The 20,228-nt window shown below is 42.3% G+C and overlaps 1 long non-coding RNA gene across 1 annotated transcript; it reads right to left on the bottom strand.

The window, feature by feature from the left end:
- Window positions 1-200: 200 nt before the first annotated feature.
- LOC137561381 (uncharacterized) lies at window positions 201-20,104 on the bottom strand. Its single transcript, XR_011029991.1, has 3 exons — window positions 19,974-20,104; window positions 7,949-8,065; window positions 201-469 (listed from the first exon to the last, which is right to left on the bottom strand). It is a non-coding gene; the product is annotated as an uncharacterized lncRNA (long non-coding RNA).
- Window positions 20,105-20,228: the final 124 nt, after the last annotated feature.

Here is a 20,228-nt window from a genome sequence, read left to right as displayed (position 1 = left end):
ACAAATAGCAGTGAAGCATATCATTGATGCGTAGATACTCAGTTTTCTAGTCTAGGCCTTCCTGCTTTACATATATTTACTTTGAGTTGTTCCAAGAATAAAATACAAATAGTGCTCCCTTATGTAAACTTAAGCAAAATAAAATATTGCATACTACAGATCTGCTGATTTAATAAACTTCTAGAAATGCTTATGGCTCTGAAAGTGCCAACATTTTTGGCCCTAACTGTTGACACAGAAAACACTAATACAAAGGTCATCCAGAAAGTATTGCAACAGCCATTTGCTTTTATCTGCCACACAAGGTATTCTTTTTGTGTAAGTCAACTTGAATCTGTCAGGTTATCCTCTTCTTTCCCTCTGCTGCTTGTCACATGATTGCACAATGCTGGTAACTGTTTGTGCAGCCGTACTAACATGAAGCATCCCCATCAAATCATCCTACTTATAGGCGAGGAGTGTGATGTTACTATAAGAGAGTGAAAACCTTGTAAAAAGATACGATAAATGCTTAAAGAGGACTTGAACTAAAAAAAAGTCACTAAATTGAGACTCTTTATCCCTTAGTAATTAATTATTAGATAAAAAAACACTTGTCACATGCAATATAAAAATATATATATTTGCGCAATTCAACGTTGCGTAAAAGGTTTTTTTGAGATTGGCAGGCTCCATCTTGCAGCTCTCACTCCATGGGAGGTGCAGAGCCAGATTCCCTGGGCAGTGTTACAGTTGTCCCATTCACTCCCACTGAGATTTACAGCCCTGTGTAATGATGTCATCAGCAGTCGCCCTGTCACAGGACACTGACACTGTAAAGCTGATGCTGCTGCGATGTACTGGCACACCAGCTCACATGTAAATTAAGCTGTTTCAGCCGATTTTTTCAAGCAACCATTTTTGCTTCTCAAGCATCCAGCTGCCCTGGTCTACCCTAGTTAGCGCTGCAGTGGGAATCCCCTCTCATGTCAACCATCCCTTGCCCCCCCCTTCTCCTCCTGTAGTTAGCATGGTAGGCAGGGGCAATCCCCTCTTATGTGATCCAGCTGCCCTGGTCTCCTCTGTAGTTAGTGCTGCAGAGAGAATCCCCTCTTATGTCAACCAGCCCCCGCCCCCCCTTCTCCTGTAGGTAGCATGGTAGGCAGAGGGAATTCCCTCTTATGTGATCCAGCCACCCTGGTCTCTCCTATAGGTAGCGCTGCAGAGGGAATCCCCTAAATTGAGACTCTGAAGCTCCGACCTGTGAAGCTGCAGCGCAGTGATGTATGACAGTCATACACACAACAGTGATGTACGACTGTCATACATCACTGCGCTGCAGCTATACAGGTCAGAGCTTCAGAGTTTTAATTTAGGGGATTCCCTCTGCAGCAATACCTATAGGGGAGACCAGGGCAGCAGGATGATGTCAGAGGGAATTCCCCCTGCCTGCCGCAACCTACTTACGGGGGAGTGCTGACTGTAGTAATGAGTCTGACAGCGCATCTCTTAGCTGTATTAGCTGATGCAGGCTCCTTCTCCCCCCTTCCTTCCTTCCTCTGCTTGGCTCTGTGCTCTGCAGGGGGGAGGGGTGCGTCTGCTGGGCTCTCTGTTGAGCACTGTCCCTCTACTCTGCTTCTAGCCTCTCTCTACCCCCTCCACCATCTACTCTGCTAGTCTCTCTCCTGCCTTCTTCCCTCCGCTGTCTGCTGGCCTTCTACCCTGCCGTCCCTCCTCCAACAACTCTCTCTCCCTCCTCTTATCGCCTCTCTCATCCCTCCGCTGTCTGCTCCCCTGAGTCCGCTCTGCCTGTCATTTCCCCTTCTTCTGCCTTCCGAGGAGGCGCCAACTGACGACGTAAATAGTAAAGTCTCGCGAGCATATTACATAGTAGGTGGCATTTCGCTGTAGTACAACGTTTCCCAGCATTCTCTGCAAGCCTGCCGGGCAGTAACCACGTGACTGCCGTGGCAGCCTATGTCACAGGTGGGAGTGTGAGAGAGAATTAATTCAATTATTTATATTATACGTTTTATTTACATGTTTTTTATCATATATTGCACACTTTTTTGACTATGATTTTTAAAAAGGATTCAGATTTTTTTTTTTTTTAAATTTAGAGTTCAGGTCCACTTTAAATAAAGGAGGTAATTATGTGGAAAAAATAACCAGAAGATAGCCTGTGTAAAATAAAATGTTTGCTTAATGAATTATAAAAAGCTATTCCTTTCTCGATGACCCCGTACATTTAGATAATAAGCAAATAGTAATGTGCTACATGTATTAACAAACAGCAGCCATAATTCACCTATCACTGACCTGACTTCTCTGAGCTGAAAAGTAGTCAGGACTCAGGAGCACAAGAGCTAGTTTACTTTCAGTATCTATGCTCTTTGTATAACAGTATAAAAAAAAACACCCATAATGATTTGTACAAATGCTAGTATAGAAATGCTTTTCATACACCTAGCTATAAGAGAGCTGTCAATTTATTGTCACATGCTTTTTCCACTAAGATGGATACTGATGTCTTCTGTAATATATTCCACTGTAACCTATGCAACTGTTTTTTAAAAGTGGAACTGCAGTCAAAGCTACATTTTTAATATAACAGAGCCTCATTATTTTCCAGACTGATGTTGAACATGTATGGGAGCTAAGAGCACTGTACAACTGTTCATTATCTCAATATCCCTGACCGATGAGATCAGTAATGTGTTTTAAAACACTATTAATCGAGCAGCAATTCAGGTTTAGGAGTAAAGCTGGCAATAAACCGTACAAGGTTTTTAGCAGTTTTGATAAAATTAGTGAATTTAATAAAAACTAAGACACTTTTCTGTTGCTCCTTTACTGATGTTTCTCAAGCATATTTACTGTTGTTGTACTTTTCATGTTGTTATATGTTTAATGCTTTTCTTATCTCTTTTTTTTTTTTTAAATAAAAAGATAATTGAAAAAAAAAAAAACTAAGACACTTTTCGACTTTATTTATCAAATATTGATTGGGAAAGGCGATTCTTATCACTTTTAAATGTGATGGGGGTATGGAGTTGAAGTGGGAAAGAATAGTATGTGAATCACGACTGCATGGATTTGTACTGCAACACAAAGTTAACTGTGATGTTAGTATTTGTTAAACTGGTGCAATATGTTAGTGCATCCAATACCATGTAGGAATTGACCATTTTCCACATCTAACAAACAGCTCACATTGTGTAGCCAGATTTAAAGTTTAGGTGTGTGTACAGGGTGGGCGATTTATATGGATACACCTTAATAAAATGAGAATGGTTGGTGATATTAACTTCCTATTTGTGGCACATTAGTATATGTGAGGGGGGAAACTTTTCAATATGGGTGGTGACCATAGCGGCCATTTTGAATCCAACTTTTAAAGGGAACCAGAGAGATGGGGGGAAGCTTTAATACATACCTGGGGCTTCCTCCAGCCCCATAGGCACGGATCGCTCCCACGCCGCCGTCCTCTGCTGCCTGGATCCGCCGGTACCGGGTCCCGTCATTGCCGCTAGTCGGCCAGTCGGCCGGCGGACGCGGCCGATTCGCCGCATCACACGGAGTTCCTTCTATACAAGTACGCATGAGGCTGCCTGCTGTGCAGCCGCATGCGTACATGTATGGAGGGAGCCCCTGTGATGCGGACAATTGGCCGCGTCCACCGGAAGTGACGGGCCCGGTAACGGCGGTTCCAGGAAGCGGAGGATGGCGGCGTGGAAGCGATCCAGGCTCATGGGGCTGGAAGAAGCCCCAGGTATGTATAAAGGCTTGTTCTTTTTCTTTCAGCCCGTTCCTCTCTGGTTCCCTTTAACGTAACTTTATTCTTTCATGAGTTATTGACAAGTTTCTCTTTGTTTACAGCCATTGACATGTCGCCGAGATTTACACGTGAGGAGTGGATAGAAATTGTGTTGATGTCTTGTGAATGCAATAACCGGGTCATTGCAGCAGATTTCAATGCAAGACACCCTCCAAGACCACCCATCTCACATGCTACAGTTAGGAAACTGCTTGCTAAGTTTCGTGAAACTGTAAAAAAGGTTACAGAGGCACCAGTAGTATACAATTTAATAAAAACTTCTAAAAATAGGGAGGTAGTTGGTGGACTTACCTTCCCAATGCAGACACAAGGTACTGTCACATTTTTTTATACTTCTGACGCCTCTCTAACCTTGCTTAAAGGGGGGTCCACCCCTGGTGAAGGGGATTTGGCACCCTTTTTTCCTCTCTACAGAGAGCGACTTCTTAATCCTGAGTGGAGATAGGTATAATCTCCCCACCTGCCTACATAGTGGTTACCTGGAAGGTAACCAAGATTTGTGAGAATTATTCTTACATTGTATACTTTCACCCTAACTTTCCAGTACATACTGCACCATATCGGGCTCTCGGTGTCTCCCTCCCCTATTTTATTTCATGACACTGGTTCAGTGTTGGATTTGCCAAAATGTGGAGGCATGAAATCTCTCACTAATGAAGAAACATCAGTGGCTGTCCTAGCTTCATTCAGCAAGAGCCCACAGCGTAGCACTCGCCGCATGTCACTGGAGAGTGGCATTAGTCAAACATCCCTTCTGTGGATATTAGCTACTCACAAATGGCACCCTTACAAACTCCAGCTACTGCAGCATCTCAACGAGGATGACCCAGATCAACGCACTGAATTAGCAGAATGGGCAAAACAAAAATTGGAACAGGACCCTCAGTTTACGGAGAAGATTTTGTTCAGTGATGAGGCAAACTTTTATGTGAATGGTGAAGTTAACAAACAAAACCACAGCTATTGGTCTGACACTAACCCACATTGGATAGATCCCTCCAAGACTGTTGGAACAAAATAATTGATGGTATGGTGTGGTATATGGGGTAAAAAGATAGTGGGGCCATTCTTCATCAATGGAAACCTCAAGGCCACTGAATATGCAAAATTGGTACATGATGATGTGTTTCCCTCCATGCGCTGAAGCTGGCACGTTCCCTGAGTTTTTCCTGCAAGATGGTGCACCACCACATTATGAGTGTCAGGTCCAAGCATTCCTAGATGAACAGTTTCCTGTAAAGTGTATCGGTCGTCGTGGCCCCCAAGGTCTCCCAATCTGACCCCCTTAGACTTTTATCTTTGGGGTCATCTGAAAGCAATTGTCTATGCTGTGAAGATACGAGATGTGCAGCACCTGAAACTACGGATACTGGAAGCCTGTGCTAGCATTTTTCCTGCGGTATTGCTATCAGTGTGTAAAGAGTGGGAGAAGAGGGTTGCATTGACAATCCAATACAATGGGCAGCACATTGAACACATTGTATAAGTGGTCAGAAACTTGTAAATAACCTATGAAAGAATAAAGTTACGTTAAAACCAAGCACACTATTGTGTTTCTTGTGAAATGTCCAATAAGTTTGATGTCACATGACCCTCTTCCTATAGAAAAAACAAAAGTTGGATTTTAAATAGCCGACTTCAAAACGGCCACCATGGTCACCACCTATCTTGAAAAGTCCCCCCCCCCCCCTCACATATACTAATGTGCCACAAACAGGAAGTTAATATCACCACCCATTCCCATTTTATTAAGGTGTATTCATATAAATGGCCCACCCTGTACATACAGATCCAGGGGGTCACAAAAACAAATCATTTTGTGCTCTAGAAATAGCAACCCGCAATGGTGAGAACATACCAAAGTATACATACCCCCCACTCTCACTGATTCATTACTTCTGCTACAGGATAAAATCATCTTCAACAGCATTGTTGTGGTTTCATTAACACTAGTCTGCATCTCCTGAGTGTGGGGATTTTGGTGTATAGTATAATTACACCACAGCACTTCTGAAAAATTTCAATATTTTTTTATTAAGCACTTCACCACCAAAAAGTTTTAAAATGGCATGGTATTTGCACAACATTGGTTTATAATTAACAAAGTACACATAGTTATTCTCGGACAGGTGACATACTTTGTTTTTTATATATTGATAGCTGCCATGTGTTCAGAATAACAATTATTGGGGAAATATAATGTGATAGAGATGAGTAGAATATAGCAGTTCTATTTGGATTTCATCCGGTGATCATCGCTGATTGGTAGTTGTCATAGGCCGTGATTCACCATGCACTGGTGAGATTGCTGTGCGCAGGTAGCACACAGCAATTTTACCAATACAGTACTAATGCCATGAGAGCACCGTCCCCTGAAGCCATGCGCAGTACCAAAGAACATTTTAATTATGTATCTAAAGTAATTTAAACAGCGTTTTCATTGATGAAAAATCAAATCTGATATATTTTTTTTCCAGCAACTCCTAGGTGGATTTTGGCCCATGTTGATGCCTGCCCTAGGGTAAATATATTGCTGAAGGTAATGTTATACAAGTTCCACATTTAAAAAAACAATACAATTAAAATATTTTGCAAATTGTACCACTGACAGCACCATCTATTTACTGTGCTGTAAATATCAAAACAAAAGACACTTGCACCATTTGTAACTACAGATTACCTGTTTGTTGATGGCTATCATGTGCCTTCTAGTTGCAGTGACAGGCTCTGTCCTGATTATACAGGACTGAGGGGTTTCAGAGTAAAATACGGTACTTACCTGATCCATCGTACTTCTTTGAGGCAGGTAATCATTCCTGCCTCCTCAAAATTGTGGCCATGTTAGTTTTTCTAGAAGTTTTAGCCACCCCCATTTGTGTTGTCGCAACCCGCCCCCAGCTCGGCAACTGTGGCCAAACTGGTGGCTGCAGAGCTGGGGGCGGGCAGCAGCAATACTGGCGGAGTGGACTATCAACTGCATTGTTAAAGGGGAACTTCAGCCTAAACAAACATACTGTCATTAAGTTATATTAATTATGTTAATTAGAATAGATAGGTAATATAATATCTTACCCACCCCGTTTTAAAAGAACTTGCAAATGTTTGTGATTCATGGGGGCTGCCATCTTTGTCATGGGGGCAGCCATCTTTTTGGTTGAAAGGAGGCGACAGGGAGCAGGAGAAACAGTTCCAACTGTCCTGTGTCCTGATCACCCCCCCCCCCCCCCCAGCTGCACACGCTAAGCTTCAAATTTCAAATTCAAAATGTAAAAAATAAAAAAATAAAACACCAAAACAGCAGAACGAGAACAACAACATCAGAAATCCCATCATGCTTTGCACAGCATTAGGGGAAAAATGTCCAGGCAGTTTTTTTCTGTGCAGCTAAAAATGAGGCTTGTATAAGAGAAAAAAAGTTCTGATGCTGTGAAACAGTTAAAGAAACACCAAGCATTTCCAGTGCTGCTGAGTCAATTTTTAGTCTGGAGGTTCACTTCAAGGGGGAAGAAAGCGTCACCTGAGTCCCAATTAAGTTGGATTTGGTAACTATTTAACCTTGAGATCCCCTCGATCATCCAGTATTAAGGCAGAGCCTGTCATGACAGGCTCTGTCTTTCATACTGGATATAATCTTTCAAGTAGCCAAATGGCAGCATTTGAGACCCCACAAGTCAGCATTTGACATGCGGTGCAGTTACATGGCAGCAAAAAACTGTGTTGCCATGTTCAGATGTGTAACAGAGCCCTCTCCACTGCCCATGCCAAGTGCTATCAAGCACCTGCCTTCAACTGTCCATGTGAAAGAAGCCTAAATAGCATCCCTGGTGAGATTCAAACATCTACTAGAGCTGAAAGACTGGATTGTTCACATGTAGCAGAGCAGTAGTGTATGGACAGATGATATTTCTTATTATCAACCTTCCTTGGATGTTTAAATAACTATTTCTGTCTCAGGTTGTGAATCAGGCATTACACACAATAAAAACTCAGATCTTTTTCCCTCACGTAGCGTAACTACCATTTTACATTTTTCATCTCATGCATATAAGAAATCTTAAATCAAAATAAGAAATATGTCTGTAGTAGCATAATTAATGTATGCCTGTAAAATGTACATAGAAGACTGCATACCTGTGTAGCAGCTTTTATTTGGGAATTTTCTTTGTTTTCTGTCAGTTAGGATTTCCTTGATCTTGGTGCATCAAAATACATTATCTTCTTGTTGTTTCATAGTATAATTCTTGACTACTGACTCATACAAGAGAAAAAAAGAAAAAGGGGGAGAGAGGGAGATAAGCCTTGGCTGTTACTGGAGGATTCAGCCTGTCAGTAATGACAGCTACTGAAAATAATTTGCCTTAACGTGTAACTTCTCCTAAATGACAGCCGTGTATCAAGGATCTTCTGATCAGCTTTTCAATTGTACACCTACTGAATTTTCAGTTGTCAACCATATCTTGAGTTTTTGGAGCTTAGTTTAAACAATTTTAATCATTCAACCAAGAATCTCTATTGGAGCTGACTGGATTGTAATACCATGAACACTGATACAGTGTTCCAAATGAAGTATCAGCGTTATCTAGCTTATACGAAGTACTAACATGAGGAGAATGCAACAGAAGCACTGCATCTAGGTATGCCCAACTAGATTTGAGCAACGTGACTAATAAGGAATTTTCTTATTAAAGAGGAACTGTCGCGAAAATCTTAAAATCTAAAACACATACAAATAAGAAGTACATTTCTTCCACAGTAAAATGAGCCATAAATGACTTTTCTCCTATGTTGCTGTCACATACAGTAGGTAGTAGAAATTGACATTACCGACAGGTTTTGGGTTAGTCCATCTCTTCTTGGGGGATTCTCAGCATGGCCTTTTTTCTTTATAAAGACATTCCCTGAAAAAGATTTATACAAAGATGCTGACCAGTCTCCCTGCTCACCGTACACTTTTTTTGGCAGTTGGACGAAGCAACTACCATTCACTAAGAGCTTTTAAAAATACAGAAAACCCTAAGAACTCCCTATGAGAAGATGGGCTAGTCCAAAATCTGTCGGTAATGTCAGATTTCCACGGCTTACTGTAAGGGACAGCAACATAGGAGAAAAATAATTTACGGCTCATTTTACTCTGGAAGAAACATACTTATTTGTATATGTTTACATGTATTTTAAATTTTAAGATTTTCGCGACACAGGTCCTTTAAGTCAAAGGTTTGTGAAATTTGTGTTAAAGTGGGATTGTCAGCCACAAAATCAAGTTTCATTTACCCACTGCTCTGTGTTTATTATGCAACCGAACCCTGCATTGCAAGCATTTCAATATTATCATAAATGTTTCTGCTGCAATAAATCTTAACTCAGTCAGCTTAATTCTATTTGGTACATTGCCGGGGAGAAGGAAGCTTATCCTCCCTACCACATTCCTGCTGCTCACTGATTGGCTGATTAAAGAGTAACTGTTAGGCATAAAATCTACTATATATACTCGCGTATAAGCCTAATTTTTCAGCACAAAAAATGTGCTGAAAAGTTACCCCCACGGCTTATATGCAAGTCAGTGGAGCAAGACAGTTGGAGGAGCAGGTTTTGTTACTGGCAGAGGAGTGTAAGGATTGTGCACTAGTGATCCTGTTCTTGCCAGCTGGCTCCCTGCTTTGTCCCTGCCTCCCATCCCCTGCAACATGGTGTGCAGAGTGCACTGCTCAAGACTACCTGTGTACCCTGGCTTGTGGAGTGGAGCATGCAAGCAACATGTCAGCGGTGCAATGATCTTGGATTCTTCCTATGTGGCAATCGCTGCTTCTCATATCTATGACGCCATCTAGTGGCATCTTAAGACACAGCTGTATCATCCTTGTGGTACATCTGGCTGTGGGTAAAGGAATGACTTGTACTGGGGGCACATCTGGCTACTGAGGAGGGGGCTATACTGAGGAGAAGGCTTATACATGAGTCAATCACTTCTTCCTGGTTTCTGAGGGAAAAGTAGGTACCTCGACTTGTATGCGGGTCGGCTTATATGAGTATATACGGTAAATCAATTCTCTATTTTTATCTGGTAAACAAACAGTGAGGATGCAAACCAGGCAATCCAAAAGATAATCGCTGTGATTACTTTTCTTCTTGATAGACTAATTTACCCGGCCCCCTGGCTCTGATTTGGTACACCTGCCTCAAAAGAGAAGTTGCAGTGCATGCTGTTTTTTTTCTTGTATACTTTCCTCCCCTTTTCCCCTCAGACATAATTAATGCAGCCTGATTGGCTAAAGTTTATTTTATTCCTGTTTTCCCCTCCCACATCTGTGTTCCTCTCTGATTGGCTAATATGTCTTGTGCTGAGAAGCTGAGAAAGTGACTCCGCTAAAATCCGAACCATACAAATAAACCAAGTCTGCAAAGTCACACACTGATTTGTGGCCTTACTGCAGAGCTGTGTGGGAAGTTTTGAAGACTGGGAAGAAGCCATGCAAGCAAACTAAATCAGAAAGAGGAGAGGAGACAGAGTAAGGGAGGAAATGACATCAGGATTGGCTTCATTCACAGGGATTCCAAAATTGCAACTGGCAGAAACAGAATTCTCTTTATTTACTATCTAAAACTCACTGTGGGCAGTGCAATACATATGTTATGTAAGTAGAGCAAGTATTTATCTACTAATATATGGTTTTTTTTGTCTGAGATAGTATGTCTAACTGCTCATCTTTAAAATAAGATCTTTGCTGTGCTCATGTTTACAAAGCAAGCTAGATTGGCTACAGTCAAAGGCAGTAAAGATGGAAAATGTCTGAAACAGTTTTCTCTTAATTTACTGTATAAAATTCACCGAAATCAAAAGGCGGACAATATAGCACATGTAAGAAGAATAAATATTTATCTACTTATATGTTTGTTTCTTCTTTCCTGTGATAGTATGGCTGTCCCTGCTGCTGCTGTTATAAGGTGGAAGTAGTTAAAATTTTAGTGAGAATGAGTAAAAAAAAAAAAAAAAAAAAAACACCTTTAGGAATAACACAAGATTAAAATGATACATTTCATTGCTGTGAATTAATTTTGTAACGTAACATCAGGGTCAATTAAGCAGACTTCTTGGGGTAATTTAACACATGCTGTAATGGTGTTGCCACATGTATTGTATTTCCAAATTCAGAAAAAGACAAAGCTTACTTACGGTAAGGTCTTTTCCAGGAGTCGGAAGGACAGCAACCCTGAGACTTGTCTCCCTCCATTTCCAATGGGACAGGATACTAGTTAAAAGAATTAACATAATTGATTAGGCAGGCACCCTACATAAGGCAGCATTCCCTTACCCTCATCAGTAATAAAAAAAGACCACACAGAATGATGCTTCAAATAATTTTTATTAACAATACATCAGGGTGGGTAGTAAGGGTGCTGTCCTTCCGACTCCTGGAAAAGACCTTACCGTAAGTAAGCTTTGTCTTTCCAGGACGTCTCAGGACAGCAACCCTGAGATGATAAACAAGACATAATTAGGGAGGGATTACAGCCTGCAAAACTCTTCTACCAAAACATAAGTCAGTTAAATCAAGTCTATAATGCTTAACAAAGGTATTGTGGCTTGACCAGGTTGCAGCTTCACAGATTTATTAATAGTAGCCCCTGCGCTCTCTGCCCAGGAAGTAGAAACCGCTCTGGTTGAATGAACTTTCGCTAGTCCTGATAACTGCTTGCCCTGGTGCAAGTAAGATAAAGCAATAGCTTGTCTGATCCATCTTGCAATAGGTTTCTTTAGATGGCTGCTTTCCGGCAAAGAGAACCAACAAAGTATTGGACTTCCTCCAATTCTTGGATCTCTGAAGATATTCATTCAATTAGACACCTTCTTAACACCTAGACAGTGCAACCTTTCTTCCTTTCGATTTGATGAATTACTGCAAAAAGATGGTAAAAAGATCTCTTGAGATCTATTGAATTTAGATACAATCTTAGGTCAGATAAACGTTTGTACATTTGATCAATAGTAATAGGTCTTCTTGTTCCTTGGTAATGCCCATAGCCCTATGCATAGCTTCAAATAACTCATTCATAAATTCTGTGGAAAAACGAATTTCTGAGACTTAACGCCTTTACCCTAAGATGCGTCTACTTCGCCCTGTGGTAACTCTTCCAATAATAGATATCCACTCTCCCTTTAGACATCAAATTTATCTGAATCAACCTCGACTCTCTACCTCTTGAGGAGATCTGTTAAGAGGATTTAGAAGGACCAGCAATAGGTGCATCAGAAGAAGAGGGGGTAAATGTCGGTGTAACATCTGAATTAGAAAGTATGAAAGCAGATTCTTCAATTTCTTTAATAGCAAAGGACATCTCTGATCTCAACCATCCCATCAAATCTTTAAGCTATGCAGGGGATTCATCTTTCACTACCTTTTCAGTGCATAATTGACACAGGTGTTCTGCAGAATCAGGCATACGGTCACTGCACATTTCCTAGATTTAGACACCGCTTCAGAAGACACTGCATGCTTATCAGGTCTGACAGCTTAGTCTTATCCAACTTGCCATTCTTGGAATCTGTTTTAACAGCTTCCTAACAGTTTCTCCTTTAAAAAGAAACCGTGACCAAGAATTGAACTTCATCCCAATCAGTAGCTGATACCCACTTTTACATGAGAAATCTATTCCTTTTCACAAATGGATCCTCATCAGGGGGCTCTGTATGTCTAGCATTGTGGTGAAGCCCCTCCCACAGGAGACTGAGGACTATTTTCCTGGCAGTTTCCTGTCTGAACCTCGTTGCATTGTGGGAAATAGCGGTTTACAGCTGTTTCCAACTGCCAGAACAAGCAGCATGTACTTCCAGCTACATCACCTGCCAACAGTAAAAACGTCACCATCTGATAAATGTCAGAATGTAAATAAAAGAGTGAAGCTTTTAAAATGGGCAAAAGCTGACTACATTTATAGATAATTATTGTAAAAATGAAGAATTTTCACTGGGAGTTCCTCTTTAAGTGGAAGACAACACCCACCGCTATGATAGCTCTAGGCTAGGATCACAGTGGATAAGCTTATAATGCATGCATAGTAACGCAACATTATGAGTGTGAACTGCACTGGAGACCAGACATGGCCTTTTTACAAATCTGCATGCCGCTTTTTAGAATAATGCGATCAGGTACAACCCCGCACTGTGCACAGACCCATAGATTTATATGGGCAGTGAATTTCCATGCTGAATAAATCTGCCACACGACTGAGCACTGCCCTTTGTGCAGATTCAACAATTACTTATAATACTGGAAAAATCTACTGTCCACATTGCTTAAGATTCCAGAATCTTGAAACCCTCTGCTTTACATTCACCTTTGTCAGAATATAGAGGGGATAAAACATACAGGGGGAATTACACTCTAAATACTAAGAGTGTATCTCACTGAAAATTTGTCAATCTCTACAGCCAGTGCAGGCTTGACAAATCAAACAAAACTCAAAACAAATGCAAAACAGATCAGAAACAAATGCAATGCAGATCAGAAACAAATGCAATGCAGATCAGAAACAAATGCAATGCAGATCAGACACAAATGCAATGCAGATCAGACACAAATGCAATGCAGATCAGACACAAAAGTAATGCAGATCAGAAACAAATGCAATGCAGATCAGAAACAAATGCAATGCAGATCAGAAACAAATGCAATGCAGATCAGAAACAAATGCTATGCAGAACTGAAACAAATGCTATGCAGATCTGAAACAAAAGCTATGCAGATCTGAAACAAAAGCTATGCAGATCAGAACAAATGCAATACAGATCAGAACAAATGCAATACAGATCAGAACAAATGCAATGCAGCTCTGAAACAAAAGCAATACAGATCAGAACAAATGCAATGCAGCTCTGAAACAAAAGCAATACAGATCTGAAACAAATGCAATACAGATCTGAACCAAAGTAATGCAGATCTGAAACAAATGCAATATAGATCTGAAACAAAAGCAATGCATATCTGAAACAAAAGCAATGCAGATCTGAAACAAAAGCAATGCAGATCTGAAACAAAAGCAATGCAGATCTGAAACAAAAGCAATGCATATCTGAAACAAAAGCAATGCATATCTGAAACAAAAGCAATGCAGATCTGAAACAAAAGCAATGCAGATCTGAAACAAAAGCAATGCATATCTGAAACAAAAGCAATGCATATCTGAAACAAAAGCAATGCATATCTGAAACAAAAGCAATGCATATCTGAAACAAAAGCAATGCATATCTGAAACAAAAGCAATGCAGATCTGAAACAAATGCAATGCAGATCAGAAACAAATGCAATACAGATCTGAACCAAAGTAATGCAGATCTGAAACAAATGCTATGCAGATCTGAAACAAATGCAATACAGATCTGAACCAAAGTAATGCAGATCTGAAACAAATGCTATGCAGATCTGAAACAAATGCTATGCAGATCTGAAACAAAAGTAATGCAGATCTGAAACAAATGCAATACAGATCAGAACAAATGCAATGCAGATCTGAAACCAATGCAATACAGATCTGAAACAAATGCAATGCAGATCTGAAACAAATGCAATGCAGATCTGAAACAAATGCAATGCAGATCTGAAACAAATGCAATGCAGATCTGAAACAAATGCAATGCAGATCTGAAACAAATGCAATGCAGATCTGAAACAAATGCAATGCAGATCTGAAACAAATGCAATGCAGATCTGAAACCAATGCAATGCAGATCTGAAACAAATGCAATGCAGATCTGAAACAAATGCAATGCAGATCTGAAACAAATGCAATGCAGATCTGAAACAAATGCAATGCAGATCTGAAACAAATGCAATGCAGCTCTGAAACAAATGCAATGCAGCTCTGAAACAAATGCAATGCAGCTCTGAAACAAATGCAATGCAGCTCTGAAACAAATGCCATATATCTGAACTAGTTTGAAACAAGGAGCTCCTTGAAACTACCCAGAGATTCACTTCCTGAAAATTTCCATAGATTGTCAATCCCCATCGCTGCAGTTCAGGGTTAACAAATCATCTTATTATAACCCTGGGGAAGCCTATTGCTGCAATGGCAACAATTCACCTTCACCTCCTGCTTTGCACCCACTGCTAGATTGCATGGACACAGAGGACAAGAGAAAGTATAAACTTATACCAAGGAAACATCACTCTAAAATCAACCATGTGAGTGTACATCCCTTCAACGATTGTCGGTCTCTACAGCTAGCATAGGTTTACAGCAGGCCTGACCAATCAAATGGGAAGCAAATGACTCCTGGCAACTATCATTGCCCTGCAAGTTTCCATTAGCTTACTAGATTATAGAGGAAACAAGAGAGAGGGTAAAACACACAGGGGGAAAATCACACTCTAATGTGAACTATATGAGTGAATATCCCTGCTGCTGGAACAAGCTTGGAAGCTCTTGTCTGTGATCCCATCTTTCCAGCATAGGGGAGAACGTCAGGAACAGTACCATTTCTTATGCTGTCTAGTTCTCCTATATTGGACTCCCCCACCAGCACCAGTCTCCCGACCATGGCTTGTGGCCCAGGGATTTCATGCATGAGCAGTGCTGCCAAGAGGACATCCATCCGGCCAAATAAACTCAGCATCTATTCCTCTTGGGTGTTTCCAGGATGGAAACCAAGTTAAAACTGAGGAACCAGGGGAGGGTGCTTGATAACCCTCAAATAATAGCCGGTATAAAGGCCTTATAACAGAAGACACATACCAGAGAGGGAGTGGAGCTTGACTCCTCAGAACTATGGGAGCAAGAGCCTGCGGACGCTTCCATGGTCAGCATACACAAGACTGACCAGGATGCACAACCCTTGAATAGGTCACCTGAAGGTTTCCGCCCAAACATAATGAAAAGGTTTGCTTTACCTTAGAAGTCCACCGCATTACTGAGCAGACTAGCTCAATCAGCGGCTAAATGCGGCGAGATGTCTGCTGGGATGCACGCCGAGCCATGGAAAGCATTCTACTTCCTCCTTGGTCACGTAATGCGGAAGTCACATGTCCCCCTGCGCACGTCCTTCAGCGAAAGCCGCTCCGGCGTGTAACACAGACTGGGGGAGAAGCCGATGCAGACATCAAGCACCCGCGCTGGCTCGCCTGACCAGCGCTGACATAGGGGACACTTGTATGCCGCGGCTCCTGAAATCTATCATGGTTGGCCAGCTCTCCCCACACAACCAGCATCCTGCTGGACAGGAAAACAACTGATGAGGGTAAGGGAATGCTGCCTTATGTAGGGTGCCTGCCTAATCAATTATGTTAATTCTTTTAACTAGTATCCTGTCCAGTTGGAAATGGAGGGAGACAAGTCTCAGGGTTGCTGTCCTGAGACGTCCTGGAAAACATCAGGGTCAATTAAGCAGACTTCTTGGGGTAATTTAACACACGCTGTAATGGTGTTGCCACATGTATTGTATTTCCAAATTCAGAAAAAATGTAATAGCAAGAGAAAAGTTTTTCACTACTTTAGCCGCAAATGGCTCCTGATATAAGAGCTTGTAGTCTTATGGCACATACACACTTGTTCAGAGAGATTCATCCTCTTTGAACTCGTCTGTTCAGTAGGCTGCTGCCTGCTCCTCTATTAACCACCCTGGCGTTCTGATTAAATCGCCAGGGTGGCTGCGGGAGGGTTTTTTTTAAATAAAAAAAAAACTATTTCATGCAGCCAACTGAAAGTTGGCTGCATGAAAGCCCACTAGAGGGCGCTCCGGAGGCGATCTTCCGATCGCCTCCGGCGCCCAGAATAAACAAGGAAGGCCGCAATGAGCGGCCTTCCTTGTTTTGCTTATATCGTCGCCATAGCGACGAGCGGAGTGACGTCATCGACGTCAGCCGACGTCCTGACGTCAGCCGCCTCCGATCCAGCCCTTAGCGCTGGCCGGAACTTTTTGTTCCGGCTGCGCAGGGCTCAGGCGGCTAAGGGGGGCCCTCTTTCGCCGCTGCTCGCGGCGAATCGCCGCAGAGCAGCGGCGATCAGGCAGCACACGCGGCTGGCAAAGTGCCGGCTGCGTGTGCTGCTTTTTATTTCATCAAAATCGGCCCAGCAGGGCCTGAGCGGCAGCCGCTGGCGGTGTTGGACGAGCTGAGCTCGTCCAGACCGCTCAGCTGGTTAATAAACTCAGCTGTGTCTACCTGCTGTACGGCCTGGCTGAGTCTGCAGGTAGACTTCTGACTAGCTATGGACTGGTCCATTGAGGGAGTGTGTTTCAGAATAAACAAAATCTTGAAATATCCCATGAGAAGATGTACTAGTTCATAACCTTTCAGTAATAACTGTCAGATTAATTAACACCTACTGTAAGGAGCAATAGAAAAGTCATTTACAATGGCTTCTGATGTGGAATCTTATGTGTACTTTGTTTTCACCCTCCCCTGCTTTTTTTTGTGGTTCTGGACAGCAAGCCCCTGTAAAAATTTGTGGGAAGCAGCTTTTGCAGCATGTGCCACAGAGAGTTTTCCAGGCCACATTCCTTAAAGTAAAACTTAAACCAGGGTTCGAACTTTATCCCAATCAATAGCCGATACCCCCTTTCCAAGGAAAAATCTTTACTTTTTCTAAAATAGATCATCCAGGACATTTGTGTGGCTGATATTGTGGTGAAACCCCTCCCACAGTGTGATGTCATGACCACAGTCCTGACAGTTTGCTGTCTGTGAACCTCATTGCAGTGTGGGAAATAACTTTTTCCAACTGCAAATCAAGCAGTTTCTCCCTCTGTAAATAGAACTCTCAGTAAACGAACATTGCATACAGATCACCTGCCAGTAAAGATGTCACAACCAGTGATACATTTTAGAATGTGAATCGGGGAGAATAAAGATTTTACAATGGGCAAACACTGACTAAATCAATTAATATTCTAAAAAAATAAGCAGTTTTATTCATGGTTATTCTCATTACAGTTCTTTTTTAAAGCTATGTTCAGTTCAAATATCATGAAACAGTGACAAATTGTATTGCGATTTTGAAAAAGTGTTTTAGTTTCCTAGTAGCAAAGGTAGAGAAAAGAGCTGGGCACTAGGGATGGTCGGAATGCCAATTTCCGATTCCGCGGTAAATCCGCATTCCGTCATGTACCGATTACCGATTCCGCTACCAATTTCCGCATTACAAGGCGGAATTTCCGCCGGAAATCGCGGAAATTCCGCCCGATTTTAACATTGATTTTCTCAAAAACTATAAGGTCTTTTTGAAAACTTTTTTTTGCATCTTGTTCATTCTGTTTAATAAACCCTGAAAATTTGGTGTTTCTAGGACTTACTGGGGATTTGCTATTAACTGCTAAAGTCGGCGGATTTTTACTGTAATGTAAAATGCAGAAAACAGCCAGATGCAGGTTTTCTGCATTTTACATTACAGTAAAAATCCGCCGACTTTAGCGGTTAATAGCAAAGCCCCCTTAAGTCCTAGAAACACCAAATTTTCAGGGTTTATAAAACCGAATCTTGTGAACAAGATGCAAAAAAAAGTTTTCAAAAAGACCTTATAGTTTTTGAGAAAACCGATGTTAAAGTCGGGTCGAATTTCCGCGATTTCCGGCGGAAATTTCCGTGATTTCCGGCGGAAATCCGCCTACGGCACTTGCATTACCGATTTCCGCATTCCGATGCGGAAATGCAATTTCCGATCGGAATTTCGGAAATTGCATTTCCGTGGAATCCGAATGAGCATCCCTACTGGGCACCAGTATGAATGCTACAAACATTATTCCGTCCAGTACATAAAGTATTACAGCAAAGGAAAAGAAAACCTAATAGCCGTTTCACAGGTCTCCCCGCTTCGTCAGAGGCGCATAGAAGTGAACTGATCTTGAGTTGTGAGCACAGTGTGTGACCACCAGCCATCTTTTGGCTTGTGCTAGTCTGCATCTGGGTGATGGCCACTGCTATCCTTTCTGGAGGTTTATAAGTTCCTAGTGTTTGCTGAGGTTTGTGAAACGCTAGGTAAACTCCATTCAAGCGATTGACCTATTGGGCTGACATTGTTAATTTCCTTTTAAGCCTGGCTATCCTGCTGATCCACTGACTAATACTAGGCTAGCCTAGGAGCACATTAGGCAGAATCACTACCAGTGCAGAAAATGAAAGAGGTGGGCCATAAAAAAACTAGGGAAATTTACAGGGGAGGGGGCATGCACCGCATGTAATATTGGGGCATGGATAAAAGTGTGGCAGGGGCATGTCTGGCTCCAGAAGTTAGGAGGTATGCAATACAAACCACCACCAACTGTCAAAGGATGAAAATGTGAACCAAGCTAAAAATACACAGAAGCCAGGGGGGGGGGGGGGGGGGGGGGGTGCAGAGGTGAATAAATCTAAGCAGAGGTGAATAAATCCTATATTAAGCAATAGGCTCCATTTGTCTTGTTTTGTTATAATAGATCCGTTTGGCGCTTTCTGCTTAACGGACCACTAGTATAGACATACTTCCCAACATTTTGAGATGAGAAAGAGGGACATTTAAGGCACGCCCCTGCCACACCCCCTGATCACAACCCCGTCACACCCCTAGTCACGCATACCATAAAGATTTTCTAAAAAAAATGCAGCCGCTGTGCCATCGGAGGAGCCACATTATTCCGGAAGGTAGAGCCAGGAAAGAGAGACCCAAGGTGAGTGAAGGGGGGGGGGGGGGGGGGGAGACTTCCCCCCCCCCTTCTCCACCACCAGCTCCCTTTCACTGGCTGCCTCCCTTCCTGCACCAATAGTCAGTCCACCCCTGCATCTGACCCCCCCAGCCAGCAGGGACACTGGGGGGTCATAGCGGGAGAGGCCTCCCAAATCGGGTCAGTCCCGACAAAAACGGAACGGTTGGAGACTCACTATAGAGAGGCTGTGATGGACATGTAGCATTGATTGTGCGCTAACGGGATGGAACAAAAATCTGATGAGTATATATTTTTTTCCCTACAGATCAGTTCTTTATATATCCAGGGGAAACCTGGCCTCAATCAGCAAGGTAATTAAAAAAAAGGGACAAACAGCTCATAGAAATAACATAAGCAACGCAAGCATAGCTATGCCTGGCATTTTCTGCGTGCCATTAGGCAAGATTTTAGAAGTGCCAAATGCAACAAGATTGCAGACGAGGTAAAACCAGGTAGAACTAGTTTTCATGGACAATTATAAAACACCTGTTTGCCAAGTGCAGATTGAAAGCTGTTAAAACAGTGAGCTCAGTGTTCCATTCCATGCCCGTCCCCACACGTGACCGTACACCTGAGTGACCTTCTCCTGAGCGGCAGCCGCAGCGCTCTCTACTACGCGTGCAAAAGCATTATGAGTGACAGACAGGGTGCATGTAATCCACACAGCCGAACGGCCGTCCGCTCCGCTATCGCCAAGCCAACGCAGAAAGCCTCGCCCACATCAACTAGCAACACAACCGT

The sequence above is a fragment of the Hyperolius riggenbachi genome, chromosome 3 (assembly GCF_040937935.1).
Source record: "Hyperolius riggenbachi isolate aHypRig1 chromosome 3, aHypRig1.pri, whole genome shotgun sequence".
Lineage (NCBI taxonomy): Eukaryota > Metazoa > Chordata > Amphibia > Anura > Hyperoliidae > Hyperolius > Hyperolius riggenbachi.
This window is presented reverse-complemented; position numbering and strand designations above follow the sequence as displayed.